Below are 17,646 nucleotides of genomic sequence, written 5' to 3'. Positions count from 1 at the left end.
GACCACAGTAGTCTGTGACATGGTCCAGCCCCCCCGTACTGTATATAGTGGTACTGTATAGTGACACTGTTTACCCCCCCATGCTGTAGTAACAAGGTCTGTAATTTGCTGATTCCACAGACATACACATGCATAAATACACACAGTCACATACATACACACACACATGCATAAATACACACAGTCACATACATACATACACACACACACATACATGCATATATACACACACAGTCACATACATAAATACATACACACACACATACATGCATAAATACACACACAGTCACATACATAAATACATACACACACACACATACATGCATATATACACACACAGTCACATACATAAATACATACACACACACATACATGCATAAATACACACACAGTCACATACATACATACACACACACATACATGCATAAATACGCACAGTCACATACATAAATACATACACACACACATACATACATAAATACACACACAGTCACATACATACATACACACACACACACATACATGCATATATACACACACAGTCACATACATAAATACATACACACACACACACACATACATGCATATATACACACACAGTCACATACATAAATACATACACACACACATACATGCATATATACACACACAGTCACATACATAAATACATACACACACACATACATGCATAAATACACACACAGTCACATACATAAATACATACACACACACATACATGCATAAATACACACACAGTCACATACATAAATACATACACACACACACACACACACACATACATGCATATATACACACACAGTCACATACATAAATACATACACACACATACATGCATAAATACACACACAGTCACATACATAAATACATACACACACATACATACATAAATACACACAGTCACATACATAAATACATACACACACACATACATGCATAAATACACACACAGTCACATACATAAATACATACACACACACATACATGCATAAATACACACACAGTCACATACATAAATACATACACACACATACATGCATAAATACACACACAGTCACATACATACACACTCACACATAAACACCAATGGGTAAAACAGAAACACTAACCCCTGTAGTCAGAGACACTAGAGAAGCATCGTGTCACACTCACATGATATCAGTGCAGGCAGTGGCAGGTCAACGTTTTTTATTGGGAATTTTTTTTTTTTTAAGCTGGGCCCCCACCCTCTGTGCCCCGGTCGCAGTTGAGCTCTACGCCCCCTGTAGTTCCGCCCCTGGCCCAAGAGCTGGAAGGGACCTATAGCAGCCAGTCTATAGGTGTGTGCAGAATGTTTACAATCCTAATGCAGGGGAATCTTTTATTAGTGCAGGCTGTAGGTCCATCTGTCTGTCTGTTTGTCTATCCATCTATCCTCACAATCATGCAGAGCAGAATGTATATTAATACTTTTTTTCTACTGAGTTACCTTTGGTGGATCCTAAAATAATCTTGCCCCAGGGCCCTCTGTTGAGTAGGTCCGCTACTGACTCAAAGCTTTTTAAAGATTGCGCAAATGGACTGCAAAAACAAATCAAATGCTCACAAAATGGCAGTTTTGGATGTATATATGGTGTATGCTGCTGGTATATACTGTTCATATATAAAATTGCTTTATTGTTCATTTAACCATTCATATAATTCCAGTTCAGCTGGTTTAAACCACTGATTACAAAGCATGGTGTGCAGTGCATTCTGGCAGACAAAAGGTTAATGTAGGGTATCTGACTTGACTCATCACTGTACATATCTGGTGAGTAATTTCTGTGTTTGTTTTTAGAAGTTATTACTTGTTCATAGCCACAGAGCACAAACACAGTAACCTGCTCAGAACATTCAATGATGATCATTGCAAATTACACGTTTAAATTAATTCCAATGGCAATACGCCTACATGTGCAGATTTATATATAGCTTTGATACATTTTAGTAAAAACATAAAACAATATCATTAGGAAAATAACTATTGTGTTTAACCATTTACTTTCAGTTTATCATCTTTATATAAATAGCTGAGCCACTGCTGCACTATAATATGATAACGTTGAAAGGGATATTAATAAACAATCATTGTCCAACTCAGGGCCAGGGGCACATTGTGGCCCTTCAGTGCATTTTACCTGGCCCTCTTTTCCCCAGAGTACATATGTGTTTGACAAGGGAGAAATTTGTCATTGCTTTAAAGAGACATTCTAAAGTGACATTCTGTAGTTCATTATAGCAGGGAAGGCCAATTGGCTGCTTGAGGTACATGTGACTAGTTTTTGAGGCTCTTTGGGGATGTTTCGTAGGTGGGTAAGCTAGGTGACTCAACAGAGCCCTCTGCAGTGAACAGCAGACAGAGAGGACCCTGCGACCTTATGTTCCAGTGCACAGTTTTAGGACAAATATTATTTGTGTGTTTATTAAGTTTATACTCCGCTCATAAGGCTTCTATAATATTTATCTGTGCCCTCCCTGTGTTAGGAAGTTGCTCATCACTTTATTAAAACCTGTCATTTTAGCATTACTGACCCTAGATAATTATGTGTTTAACTCCCTCAAAATACATATTCACAGTCAAGCAATTGCACAGCCCTTCTACACCAATCAGTTGCTCTGTAAGATAATCTCACTTATGATCTAAGCTCTCTGGTCTGGCAACATTATCTAACAAGTCTCATTAGTACTGTGAGGCACCTCCAAGAATTCTATACAGGCAAACTTAAGCTTATATTCTAATGATGTTAAGAATTACAATAAAGATTCAAGCATAGCCCAGCACTTCAATGGGATACACTTCACGAATGTTGGAGATTTCAGCATTAAGGCAATTGATAAAGCACTAACCCCGATTAGAGGTGGTGATAGACTTAAGGTATTAGATAAGAAAGAACTTTACTGGATATTTAAACTTAAGACCAGGGTCCCTTTAGGATTAAATAAAGAATGGGACATTAGTTACTTTGTCTAATCTATTATTATTAGTACTATCACCAGTATCTCTTACTTTACCATGACTTGTAGGTTTGAATGATGCTAGTTAGCACTTCTTTGATTGTTTAGCTGAATGAACATGGAGTTATATTAATATGTATGTATCTCAATCCCCTGCATTAGTTTGTTTTAGACATCTCGCCAAAGGGATAGAGTGTCACTGTCCTGTACCTAGCCAGGTGGTCTGAGTTTGGGCATCTGCCTATTTGCATGGATTTTATTCAACATGTGAGTAATTGGTTTGTGTACATGGTGTATCTGACTGTATAGCTATATCTGATATAGGAGAGGATTTCCTCTTTTCTATGTTATACACATATTGCATAACTAAGATGGCTATATTGTTCCTATGTGGACACCATTGGGCACAAGCCAATAGGTATTTTGGATATATTTAATCATTGTATGTGTTTTCACACTAACTTTTAGATTTAGCTATCTCCAGAAACCATTAGAGTTGAACCATGCAGGAGTGGCACATAATATGGGACATATCGGACATATTGGTAGATGTTAACGCATATGTATTAGTGATGCGATATTGCTGCTACATTGAGAGGTTAGGATATACTGATGGATGCTGGTGCAGTGCTGCACAATAACAAATGCTGATAAATGGAGAGAACTTTTTAGGCTCCTTGTACAACAGCTTATATATATATATGGAAAATTTCTCTACTATAGTGGAGTGCTTTTTTGCACCAGCGTCCTTTAGCAGATATAATAGGGGCCCTCTGAGTAAATTGGGAGAAAAAATCTTTTTGGAGTGTCCCTTTAATGTTTGATTTGCCTGAATTGTTTGAATTATCCATTTTTCTGTTTTTGTTCTTTGTTTTTTGTAATATATACATATAAGGTTTTCTCTTTGACTTTATTAAGTTTTTCTATTTTCTTTACTCTTGAACAACATTGCTCATAATGGCCGGATTCCTTAATAGAATGTTGTGTACTAGTACAGGGACAGCACTGTAAATGAGATGTATCTTGTTCTGTTTTTATATACACACTTGCTTTTGTTTTTCACTGTATTTCATTTTTATGTTTTAAATTTAGTTATGTGTGGGCAAGAGTGTGGGCAGGTATTACCTGATATAAGGATAGGTTGTGTACATGCTCATTATGTCTCTGATGAAGCGCCACTAGAGGGCGGGAAACGCGTCAGACACCTTTTGCTATGTTTGTATCGTTCATCTGTATGCAATAAATTTGCTTCATGATATTTGAACTTTTGTGCAGCTCCTCCGTTTTTCTTAAGCTTATATTCTGCCAGAGCCAGTAATTATGCACACTTTCGCCTAGATTTAGAGTTTTGTCAGTAAAGACCCGCGGTGCTAACGCTGCTTTTTTTTCCAGCACACCCTTAAGACAACGCTGGTATTTAGAGTTGTCTGAGTGGCTGCGTTAGGCTCAGAAAAGGGAGCGTAGAGCATAATTTAGCTCCACTTCAACCCTCAATACCAGCGTTGTCTACGGTAGCGGTTAGCTGGAAAAACGTGCTTGTGCACGATTTCCCCATAGGATACAATGGGGCTGAGCTGGCTGAAAAAAAAACTAACACCTGCAAAAAAGCAGCGTTCAGCTCCTAGCGCAGCCCCATTGTTTCCAGTGATGTGCAGTGAGGTCAGAGGCTGGTGAGGCACTAGATATGATACGCCGGAGAAACACATGTACAGAGGGCCGCAAGTACCCCCAACAGGGCAGGTTTAAATGATAGCTGAACCAGTGCACAGGTGGCATAATCAGGCGATGGGTGAGAGCAAGTTAGTAACCATTGAGTTACTGATCAGCTGATTACTTCACCTGTGCACTGATTTGGCTATAATGAAAACCTGGCCTGTTGGGGGTACTTGAGGACCATTGTTGAGAAACACTGCACTAAAGCACCAGCTCATCGGAAATGTATTGATTAGCTGGAGAATAAAGCACACATACTCTGCTCACTGACACCCACACACACTCTGCTCACATACACACTCACACAATTCTGTGGCACAGTGCCAGTTACTAAGCAATTAGAATGATACACAATCTCTTCTCTACTCACTACTGTATTGTAAAAATAGAAATAATTTACCATACAAGTTTTACACAAAGTTATCAATACTGCCAACACAGCTGCTGCAATATGGTGTTCATATGCACGTGCACATCCCACTTAGGTATGCTCTTCAACAAAGGACAACAAAGGATACCAAAAGAATGAAGTACATAATAAAAGTAAAATAGAAAGTTTATTTATTTACTTTTTGTGTGCAATTTCTATCTGAATGATGGAAATGTAATTATGACTTTCATGTTCCTTTCAAAAACTAATTTGATTTGCTGACATGGGGCCAGTAACAGTTGATGCTAATTCTCAAAATATAAATAACTAGAAAAGTCTATTAAAATAGCATGCTCTACCTCAATCATGAAAGTTTAATTTTAAATGTCTCCCTTTGACTATGTGTTTAACCAGTTACTTTACAGTGGCATTATTTCTAAAAACATTTAACTGCAATAATTACATATATTTTTTAAATGACTCATTATCTCCTTTTATTAATATAAACTTGTATAAAAGCAGCACATATTAAAAACACAATGCAACAGCTTTCAATTGATTTGTGAATTACAAGTTAACAGCAGTCTTTAAATAAATGGAGACACAGAGAAAAATAAAAATAGATACTGCATCCTCTGACTGAACAGACATAACATATATGGAGTTTGTACCTAATTAAATCAAATAACCATGAAAAAGGGAGGCTTAGCAATATTCAATGTCAAAAACTTTAATTTAAATAATGTGGACACTGCACACTTCACTTCAAACTCTGGGTTTTAAATTATGGATTTAAATCTGAATTGACCCTTTGACTTCCTGTCAGTATTGGGTTATGCTCACTTACTGTCCCCCTGTTAATGAGCTGCATCTGAACACAATTCAACAAAAACACTAAACCACAGTCATTAAATTATCATTTTCACTAACAGAATCCATTTCAGTAAAATCTACGGCTGCAGCACTTACTACAATAAAATGTGGGTGAAACACTGCTCTCTCTGCCTCTCTCCCTTTCCTGCTCTGTAAGGACTCAGGAAGTGACAGTGGAACATTCCACTGCACTTAGAGGGGAAGAACAGAACTCTCTTTTTCACTTTAGAAAAGCTGTCAGCTTCACAGGACAGCAACAAAATAAATGAAAGTTGTTTTTTTTCGTTTTTGTTTTGTTTTATATGATTTAACATCCAGCCCCAACCCTAAATTCCACTTACTAATGCCTCTCACTGGATTGGGTCAGCCCAAATGGGACTGCCTCAAATAAGCAGATAATGGGCCATGCAATGAGCTTAACCACTTTAATCCAGTAGATGGCGCAGCATGTTGTGTAATGGTGGGCAGACCTGCTTGTGCCTCTCCACTGCACAACATGTAGCTGTGAAAATAAAATGCTGGGGGGAAAAAAATAGCATTTTTTTTATTTATTTTTAAAGCCAATAAAAAATATATATTTATTTTTGCCCATATGAGAGGTGAAGCACTGCCTCACCTGCCTCTAGTGACTGCACATCACTGATTGTTTCCTATGGGGAAACACTCTCTAAGTCTACACCTAACACCCTAACATGAACCCCGAGTCTAAACTCCCCTAATCTTACACTTATTAACCCCTAATCTGCTGCCCCTGCTATTGCGGACACCTGCATTATACTATTAACCCCTAATCTGCCGCTCCGGACACTGCCGCCACCTACATTATAGCTATGAACCCCTAATCTACTGCCCCTAACATTGCCGACACCTATATTATATTTATTACCCCCTAATCTGCCCCCCCATGTCGCCGCCACCTACCTACACTTATTAACCCCTAATCTGCCGACCGGACCTCCCCGCCACTATAATAAATGTATTAACCCCTAAACCGCAGCACTCCCGCATCGCAAACACTATAGTAAATTTTATTAACCCCTAATCTGCCCTCCCTAACATCGCCGCCACCTACCTACAAATATTAACCCCTAATCTGCCGTCCCAACGTTGCCGCTACTATAATAAAGTTATTAACTCCTAAACCTAAGTCTAACCCTAACACCCCCCTAACATAAATCTAATTGAAATAAAACGAAATAATATTCCTATAATTAAATAAATTAATACTATTTAAAACTAAATACTTACCTAGAAAATAAACCCTAATATAGCTACAATATAACTAATAGTTACATTGTAGCTATTTTAGGATTTATATTTATTTTACAGGCAACTTTGTATTTATTTTAACTAGGTACAATAGCTATTAAATAGTTAATAACTATTTAATAGCTACCTAGTTAAAATAAGTACAAAATTACCTGTAAAATAAATCCTAACCTAAGTTACAAATACACCTAACACTAGACTATCATTAAATTAATTAAATAAATTACCTACAATTAGCTAAACTAAAATACAATTAAATAAACTAATCTATAATACAAAAAAAACCCCACTAAATTACAGAAAATAAAAAAATATTACAAGAAGTTTAAACTAATTACACCTAATCTAAGCCCCCTAATAAAATAAAAAAGCCCCCCAAAATAATAAAATGCCCTACCCTATACTAAATTACAAAGAAATCAGCTCTTTTACCAGCCCTTAAAAGAGCTTTTTGCGGGGCATTACCCCAAAGTAATCGGCTCTTTTACCTGTAAAAAAAAATACAACCCCCCCAACATTAAAACCCACCACCCACATACCCCTACTCTAACCCACCCAAACCCCCCTTAAAAAAACCTAACGCTAACCCCCTGAAGATCTCCCTACCTTGAGTCATCTTCACCCAACCGGGCCAAAATCTTCATCCAAGGTGCGCAGAGGAGGTCCTTCCTAACACAATGACGGTACCTTTAAGTGACGTCATCCAAGATGGCGTCCCTTCAATTCCGATTGGCTGATAGGATTCTATCAGCCAATCGGAATTAAGGTAGGAAAAATCTGATTGGCTGATTCAATCAGCCAATCAGATTGAAGTTCAATCCAATCAGCCAATAGAATGCGAGTTCAATACAATTGGCTGATTGGATCAGCCAATCGGATTGAACTTCATACTGATTGGCTGATTGAATCAGCCAATCAGATTTTTCCTACCTTAATTCCGATTGACTGATAGAATCCTATCAGCCAATCGGAATTGAAGGGACGCCATCTTGGATGACGTCACTTAAAGGTACCGTCATTTTGTTAGAAGACTCCGGATGAAGAGGATGGCTCCGCGACGGCTCCTTGGAAGATGGCTCCGCTCCGGATGGATGAAGATTGAAGACGCTGCCTGGATGAAGACTTCTACCGGATGAAGGACCTCCTCTGCGCACGGCATACCTTGCATTACTATTGGGTGATTTGATTCTTCAAATTCAAATCAGCCAATAGGATGAGAGCTACTGAAATCCTATTGGCTGATTTGATCAAGAATTTAATCAGCCAATAGGAATGCAAGGTACGCCATATTTAAACACATGCACGTGTTAAAGTCATGTGCATGCTACTGAGCCTACCACAGTATGCTTTAATAGTGGAGACCGATAAACATTTGTAATAGAAGTACATTTGATATATTTTTTAATTTGCACACTGTAATTAAGTTGTGAAAGTTTAATTTTGACTTTACTGTCCCTTTAAGCTCTCCTGATTATAAAACTAATAGATTTAATAGATTTTTTAATTATGCCTATTTATGTCCTGCTGAACCTACTCATAACTTAATAAAGAGGTTTCATGGCAGATAACTGAGATTCTAGTGGGACTTACATGATTGGTCTGCTGGCCTTGTAGTGTTTCATTCTGCATTATCATATAAGAAGACACCTGTCCTTCTGTTATTATCTGAAATGTACATTAGATCCATCTAATTCACCCTTTATCTTTATATTGCAAAATAAAATAGGAAATATAAACTTGTTTGGGGGCAATGAGAAGTGTGCACTGTCCTCTCACAACCTCACGTAGAGAGATTACAGATGAACAAAACATTTTAGCAATATGACACCTCTGCTAGATGGGACAGCAAGAACACCATTTTACATTACTTCTTTACAATGAAGCTTTCTGTCATTAAAGGGGCAGTATACACCAATTGTCATATCACTGCATGTTATAGACACTACTATAAATAGAATATGCAGAGATACTGATCTAAAAATCCAGTATAAAACTGTTTAAAAACTTACTCAGAAGCGCCCAGTTTAGCTCTGTTAAAAAGATTAGCTGGAACACCCACTGCAAGTAGGAAATAGCACCCCCCCCCCTTCATCTGCATATGAAAATACTCTTTACACAAACAGGAGCAAGCTGGAGTAGGTATACATCAGTATTCTCCTAAAACTTTGGGGCTTGGTTAGGAGTCTGAAAATCAGTGCAATGTTATTTACAAATAAGCAAAACTATATATATATATAAAAAAATGTAAACTGTATAGGCTATATAAATGGATCATCTACAAAACATTTATGCAAAGAAAAATCTAGTGTATAATGTCCCTTTAAGTAAACTGGTCATTTGGAATCACATCTCATAGTACATTGAGGAGGAAGAAGGCTTTATTAGTAGTCAGAGACCTAAATGTGTCAGTGATGTCACCAAATGGGTCATTTTCTAAAGCTGGAGGCACAACTGACGCTTTGTTTAACTGAACAACATGAATCAGTCCAGTGAAAATACCTCTACAACATCATCCCGTTAAAAGTGGTTAAAATGTCATATGAGTATAGTGTGTTCTTTTTTTTTATAGTTATACATTTTGCCAAATCTTCAGTTACTCACCACACAGTGGCAAACTACTAATCTTGGGACAGTGCAGCCAATCACAGGCCATACTACCCAGCAGAGGAGGATCTAGGCTTAAACAGTGAAGGGTTTCTGATTACATATCTAGAGCGGCATGTGATACTATTAGGTAAAGACATCATTTCCTGTTACTTCTTGCTCTTTTCCCAGTTTTCCTCTCTCCCTGGCCTGGTAGAGAAAAGCTCATTAGTAGAAGGATATTCTAGAATATGTGGTATTTAGGAATTGGTACAATATTGATTAGTGCTGCACAATATGGAACCACCACTGTCATCCAAGCTTCACTCACACACTGGAAAATATTTTGATCACTAAACAAATCTTTTTTTTTTTTTTTTAGGAATTTATCTTGTAACGTAAGGAATCTGCCAAGATAGTTTGTGCTAGAAATAACCCATCTAAGCCAGATACTGTTGCATTTATAAAGTAAATGTGTTGCTTTCCTCTCTGACATTTACTGAGTATTCATCCCGGCCCTCCAAAGGTAATGTCTATTGTAATGTTGTGACAATATTGCTGCTGATGTATCATGACAGATCTAATATTACCATCTAGACATCGCTCAAGAGGAACCTTAGTAATTAGTGAATACACCACAACAATTGTTTGTTAATAATCAATGCTCACTAATTCCCTACAAAAATGTGTTTCTTCATTTGTTAAAACTAAGATATCTGTGTGATTATAAAAATGCTCACAAATGAAATCCCTTTTTCTAAAAACTGAAACTTTGTGTGATTACAGTACGGTTTAGCGGTGGGTAGCGCACCTGAGGATAATTGTATCATTAACATACATATTTCAGCAGATAACAGAAGCAAATGAAAAACGAAAGACCAGAAGCAGAACAGCGAAGGGTCCCTTAGGCTTGTGGTTAGTCATATGGGAGAACACGAGCCGCTCTGTTTGGCTAATGGGCTGAAGAAAATCAATATTCGAAAAACCAAAGGGGAGGCAGCTGGCTTGTAATATTTGGTGACCCATATCTCAGTCTTCTATTCCAGCAGAGAAAGCATTACTCACCCAATCTTATATTACTGCTGGGAGATTTGACCGGAGGAGGCTGGTAATTGGTGACAAATAGATGCGTGTCCAGCCCTGCTAATGTAACATTAACAGAGCAGGCGTTCTAATATTACAAATTACGTGGCTTCTTTGAAGAGGCCCAGAGTCTCATGCAAAAAACATGAACCTGGAAAATGTAAGTGGGAGAGAAGGATCATCAGCAAGACTGCAAATTGTCCTCTAAAGATGCTGCAAGATGAACTGCGAATGTGTTACACACACAGGAAAATCGCTGGCGCAGCGACCAGAGCTTTTGGTAAAAAACAAAGTGTAAGGTTTTAACAACAGAGACTGGCACGTGTGAGAGCTATACAGATAGGATTATTCTCATTGTTGTAGACACGAGGACCAGGGATTATTAACCCATTGGCTGCCAGAGAATGCCATAACCCATTGTAATGTTCAAATCCACTCTAACATTACTATTGTTTTGTTCAATGTAAACAGAGGTGAAGGTATTTAATAAAGGGACAGTCAAGTCAAAATTAAACTTAAAGGGACAGTCTAGGCCAAAATAAACTTTCTTGATTCAGATAGAGCATGTCATTTTAAACAATTTTCCAATTTACTTTTATCACCAATTTTGCTTTGTTCTCTTGGTATTCTTAGTTGAAAGCTTAACCTAGGAGGTTCATATGCTAATTTCTTAGACCTTGAAGGCCACCTCTTTTCAGAATGCATTTTAACAGTTTTTCACCACTAGAGGGTGTTAGTTCATGTGTTTCATATAGATAACACTGTGCTCATGCACGTGAAGTTATCTGGGAGCAGGCACTGATTGGCTAAAATGCAAGTCTGTCAAAAGAACCGAAATAAAGGGGCAGTTTGCAGAGGCTTAGATACAAGATAATCACAGGGGTTAAAAGTATATTATTATAACTGTGTTGGTTATACAAAACTAGGGAATGGTTAATAAAGGGATTATCTATCTTTTAAAACAATAAAAATTCTGATGTAGACTGTCCCTTTAAATTAATTGAATAGAGCATGCAATTTAAAAAATAAAATTACAATTTACTTCTATCAATATTGCTTATTTCTCTTGGTATCCTTTGTTAAAGAGTAACTCCAGGTGAGCTCAGGAGCGTGCATGTGTTTGTAGCCATCGGGCAAGAGTGTTTGTAAACATGTTAATAGTATCATACACTGCTGCCATAGCGTACGAAAGACTCAGGTACACTCCTAACAGCCTGCCTACAAAAGATGCCAAGAGTACAAAGCAAATTTGATGATAGAAGTAAATAGGAAAGCAGTTTAAATTTGCCTTTTCTATCTAAATCATGAGTGTTTCATTTTGACTTTACTACTGCCCCCTTAAAGCAGATGTGTTCCTCTAGCTGCCAGTAGCGCAATGAAGAAATCAAATCATTAAAGAAAATGTTGGGGTTTCATGTCCCTTTAAAGGTTTTTTTTTTTTGTTACTAGTTATTAAGGGAGATATTGAAAAGGGGTTGTATATAATAGTGTTTCTCATCTCCAGTCATTGGGACCACTAACAGGCCAGATTTTCATGATATCTGAACTAAAACGCAGGTGAAATAATCAGCTGATTGGTGACAGCGCGTTAATAACCAAAGTTACTGATCAGCTGATTATTTCACCTGGGCTCTAGTTCAGACATCATGAAAACCTGGCCGGTTAGGGGTCCTGAGAACTGGAGTTGATTTACATTGTTATAGAAGACCCCATGCCTGGGGACCCATATGGGCTGATTGCAAAGCTAAAGATTTTGTCAACCTGGGGTCCCTCGTTTTATTAGACCATAGACAGGATCCTCAGTTATATAGAAATCTGGTGCTGAATTTGGGCGCCATCTCTGCTAGAAATAAAGAGACAACAATTATTCAGCTGGAGCTTACACATAATGGAGAGAAAATGCTATTGATCCATGAATATTGATTTTACACTTTTTGAAGTATAGGTAGAAAACAAAAATGATTTATGTAATTTTTTAAATTGTAAGTTGCATAGAAATGTTATCTATATTATAGAGCCCCCTCCATTATCCCTGAACCTATTCCATTGTGTCATTTTCTGTTCAGTTTCCAGATAGTTTTACTGCAGGGAATGATACAGCAGAGTCCCCTGTGTAAAGGGCTGATCTCTTCGTTCTGTACAAAGAATCAATGCAGCATCTAATTGACAATGTGATGGATCAGCCAAGCCCCATGCCTCTTCTCACCTGGGAAAGTCAAACAGGGAAATTTATCATATATCAATTGCCATTTATCTGCAGAACTTCAACGCCCACCTAGTCAGCTGGTAGAAACGGTTTAAGCTGTACTGTGAGTGTGCAAGATCTGATACTTTATGTCATATGCAAGACTAATTAATAGCTTTCCCTGATGCAAATATATATTACTGGGAATTGTTAATGTGGTTTGATGGATAGATAGACAAATAGCTTAGATAGACACAGACAGACAAAAAGAAACCAGACAGACAGGCAGAGAGACATACAGATATAGATAGATGACGGATAGATAGATAATTAGATGGATAGATGATAGATATAGATAGACATAGATTGATAGATAGATGATAGATAAATAGTTATATAGTAAGATAGATAGATGATAGATAAATAAATAGATAGTACGATAGATAAATGATAGATAGATTAGATAGATAACATATATACTGTAGATAGATAGATTATAGATAGATATAGATAAATAGATAAATAAATGATAGATATAGATAGATGATAGATAGATACATAGATAGATAGTAAGATAGAAAAATGATAGATTAGATATATAACATATATACTGTAGATAAATTATAGATAGATAGAAGATAGATAATTAGATGGATAGATGATAGATATAGATAGACATAGATTGATAGATAGATGATAGATAAATAGTTATATAGTAAGATAGATAGATGATAGATAAATAGATAGTACGATAGATAAATGATAGATAGATTAGATAGATAACATATATACTGTAGATAGATAGATTATAGATAGATATAGATAAATAGATAAATAAATTATAGATATAGATAGATGATAGATACATAGATAGATAGTAAGATAGATAAATGATAGATTAGATATATAACATATATACTGTAGATAAATTATAGATAGATAGAAGATAGATAATTAGATGGATAGATGATAGATATAGATAGACATAGATTGATAGATAGATGATAGATAAATAGTTATATAGTAAGATAGATAGATATAGATAGATGATAGATAAATAGATAGTACGATAGATAAATGATAGATAGATTAGATAGATAACATATATACTGTAGATAGATAGATTATAGATAGATATAGATAAATAAATGATAGATATAGATAGATGATAGATAGATAGATACATAGATAGATAGTAAGATAGATAAATGATAGATTAGATATATAACATATATACTGTAGATAAATTATAGATAGATAGAAGATAGATAAATAGATAGATAGTAAGAATATATTTCAGTTTAGAGTCTGCAACAAATAAGAATGTTACTTGACATTGTGCACTTTCAGAAAGTCTTTAATAGATTGTTTCAACTTTGTTTTCAGTTAAAGCAAAGAAGCGGTGATTATAATATCATAAAATATGTTTAAATCGTTCAAGCCATATGAGCAATGCCTTCCTATCTGTTGTCAGCTGTTATATGTGCTTAGATATTGTTACTCTGTTACTATTATGCAATTTATTAATTGATTTTGTTTCATTTCTCTAAAAAATGAGAGACCTCTGTGACAATAAGTAATCTGGTATCAGCAAACAAGAATATGCTACATTAATATTCTCAATTTAAAAAAAGAGACAAAAATGCTTCACATAAAAATTGACATTCACTTTTCAGCTGTTACAGATCTCTGTGAAAAGAAAATGAAAATTGAATACATCGAATGGGAGAACCCAGGGCAATACTCAATTCAAGCAATGTCTGGCAGCTTTGTGTCATATCATGTGGCAAGGCCTCCAAAATGTCACAGAGGGGGGAAGTACGAAAACCTCTTATGGAGCATCATTTAGAGATGACCTGACAGCCATATTCTACTGGTGTATTTAATAGCGATGTCCCCTACAGTTTCTGAATTGCTCAACTTTTGCCAAAGATTTGTATGTTCCACAACTTGATTATGATGTCTTGATTGTCCGACATTCAATTCACCCTTCCAGCTGATGCAGAGCAGCCAATCAGAACCATCTTATCTACATATAACTCTGGAAATACTACATACTGCACTTGCATAGGTCAACTGAAGGATGTTGTGTGTCTTGTTCCTGTATCCTGCTATTTAAATTCAGGAATATCCACAGACATTGTTCCATAATGCATAATAATATTAAATAAAAAATACAATATATTCATATTTTAATTGTGTGTTGGTGTTTTTGGTAGAGAGGGATGTTCAGTTTTCTTGACCAATTTATTTGCTCTATTTTATTTCTCTGAACTCTCTGTATAGTGAATTAAATATTTACTGATCTATAGGGTTAATATCTCATTTGAAAGAGGAGTTTGTTGCATTTCATATTAGATTATTGTCGGTGCATAGATATAAAAAGTTTGAGGTTTAGGGGCTGATTTATCTTATGTCGAGCCGACATGATCCACTGAGCAGATCATGTCCGCCCGACATCGCTGAATGCCGACAGCATACGCTGTCGGCATTTAACATTGCACAAGCAGTTCTGGTGAACTGCTTGTGCAATGCCTGCAGATTCGCGGCCAATGGCCACTAGCAGGAGGTGTCAATCAATCCAATTCAATCGTTTTCGATTGGGCTGATTGCTGTCCACCGCCTCAGAGGCAGTGGACGAGTTAAGGAGCCGCAGTCTTAAGACCGCTGCTTCTTAACTCCTGTTTCAGAAACAGCTGCATTGGAGCCGATTGACTATTTGGTAAATCGGCCCCATAGTGTCCTCTTCCTTTTATTACTCTGGAGTAGAATGGATTTACATATTTAGATTGATTGTGTGTTATTTTAATGGTCCAGCTATCCCTAATTTGAAAAGAGGAGAGTCAGTTGCTTTCAATAAGGTATATACATACATACTGAAAGAGAAGCAATCAGTCAGGGTCAAACAACAGCTTAGTAGCTTGTTCTATGCAGCCATATCCTTCTCGGCACACTGGACAAGAAGTCCATGTCTGGTTTAACCTAATCACCCTTAGAGAGACTTTTACCCGAGTCAAAATACAAATACATACAGCAAGAGAAGCAATGTGCCAGGTATGAACAATAACTCAGTGACTTGCTCTATGGCCAATTGTGTTTTTCACAGAGGAGAACCTTGATAGGTGGGCTCAGACTGGTCAGTAAAGTTCTTCACTGTGAAAAGCATTATTGGGCTAAAAGAGGCTGCTCCCAGGTGATAAATTGCCATATAACGAGCGAACAAGTTATTGAGCTGGTTTTCGTTCCTGAGAGAGTGCTTTTCATTCTGTATGTCTTTTTAAATAATGGTATTCATTTCTTGGGGAAGGATTCAGAGGTCTACTGTATATACTACTTTAAACAAGGTCTCTAAACAGTCATAAAACAGCCATGTTCACACTGACCACATGATGATCAGACAAACAAGAAGCTTCTCACATTAAAAAGAAAATTCTCTTTCCAATGAAATGAAGATTCATTGGGGCCAGTTAAATTCTCTTTTACTGCTCTTCTGCCAGGATCAGACCGTATAAACATGTCCACGCCAGTGGGCATCGCTTGCACCCATGGTCATGGGTGCCCTCTCTTGCACCCATGGTCACCCATATGTGAAGTTGTATATTATTTGTTCCAACATATACTGAGTCTTGTTCCTGTCTGTTCCAGTTATTTGGATTCCTGTTGCTATTCACTGCAGTTACTGCTCCTGTTTTGGGGCCACAGCTTCCTGTCCCCTGTGCTCTTGCTAGTCCTAGCACAGCAACTTGTAAGAAAAAAAGAACTAGAAGAGCTACAAAAACAAAGACATACAAACTAAGGGCCAGATTACAAGATGAAAGTAAAAGATTATCATGGGTTAGCGCACATATTACAAGCTGAAAGTAAAAGATTATCATGGGTTAGCGCACATATTACAAGGTGAAAGTAAAAGATTATCATGGGTTAGCGCACATATTACAAGCTGAAAGTAAAAGATTATCATGGGTTAGCGCACATATTACAAGGTGAAAGTAAAAGATTATCATGGGTTAGCGCACATATTACAAGCTGAAAGTAAAAGATTATCATGGGTTAGCGCACATATTACAAGGTGAAAGTAAAAGATTATCATGGGTTAGCGCACATATTACAAGGTGAAAGTAAAAGATTATCATGGGTTAGCGCAAATATTACAAGGTGAAAGTAAAAGATTATCATGGGTTAGCGCACATATTACAAGCTGAAAGTAAAAGATTATCATGGGTTAGCGCACATATTACAAGGTGAAAGTAAAGATTATCATGGGTTAGCGCACATATTACAAGGTGAAAGTAAAAGATTATCATGGGTTAGCGCACATATTACAAGGTGAAAGTAAAAGATTATCATGGGTTAGCGCACATATTACAAGGTGAAAGTAAAAGATTATCATGGGTTAGCACACATATTACAAGCTGAAAGTAAAAGATTATCATGGGTTAGCGCACATATTACAAGCTGATAGTAAAAGATTATCATGGGTTACTGCACATATTACAAGCTGATAGTAAAAGATTTGCATGGGTTAGCGCACATATTACAAACTGAAAGTAAAAGATTATCATGGGTTAGCGCACAT

At 36.7% G+C, this 17,646-nt stretch overlaps 1 long non-coding RNA gene across 2 annotated transcripts in view; it reads left to right on the top strand.

Moving 5' to 3' along the window:
- LOC128639803 (uncharacterized) overlaps positions 1-15,266 on the top strand; it is a 77,150-nt gene extending 61,884 nt beyond the window's left edge. Inside the window, exons 2-3 of one of the 2 annotated variants that reach the window (XR_008399261.1) lie at positions 10,185-10,328; positions 10,650-12,350. This is a non-coding gene — a long non-coding RNA (uncharacterized LOC128639803). Of the gene's footprint in view, positions 1-10,184; positions 10,329-10,649; positions 12,351-14,746 lie in introns of those variants that run through there. The other variant, XR_008399260.1, reaches the window with a different exon arrangement.
- The last annotated feature ends 2,380 nt before the right edge of the window (positions 15,267-17,646 follow it).

This window comes from Bombina bombina, chromosome 9 (genome assembly GCF_027579735.1).
Source record: "Bombina bombina isolate aBomBom1 chromosome 9, aBomBom1.pri, whole genome shotgun sequence".
Lineage (NCBI taxonomy): Eukaryota > Metazoa > Chordata > Amphibia > Anura > Bombinatoridae > Bombina > Bombina bombina.
The sequence above is the reverse complement of the archived record's forward strand: the minus strand, read 5'-3'. Positions and strand labels throughout refer to the sequence as shown.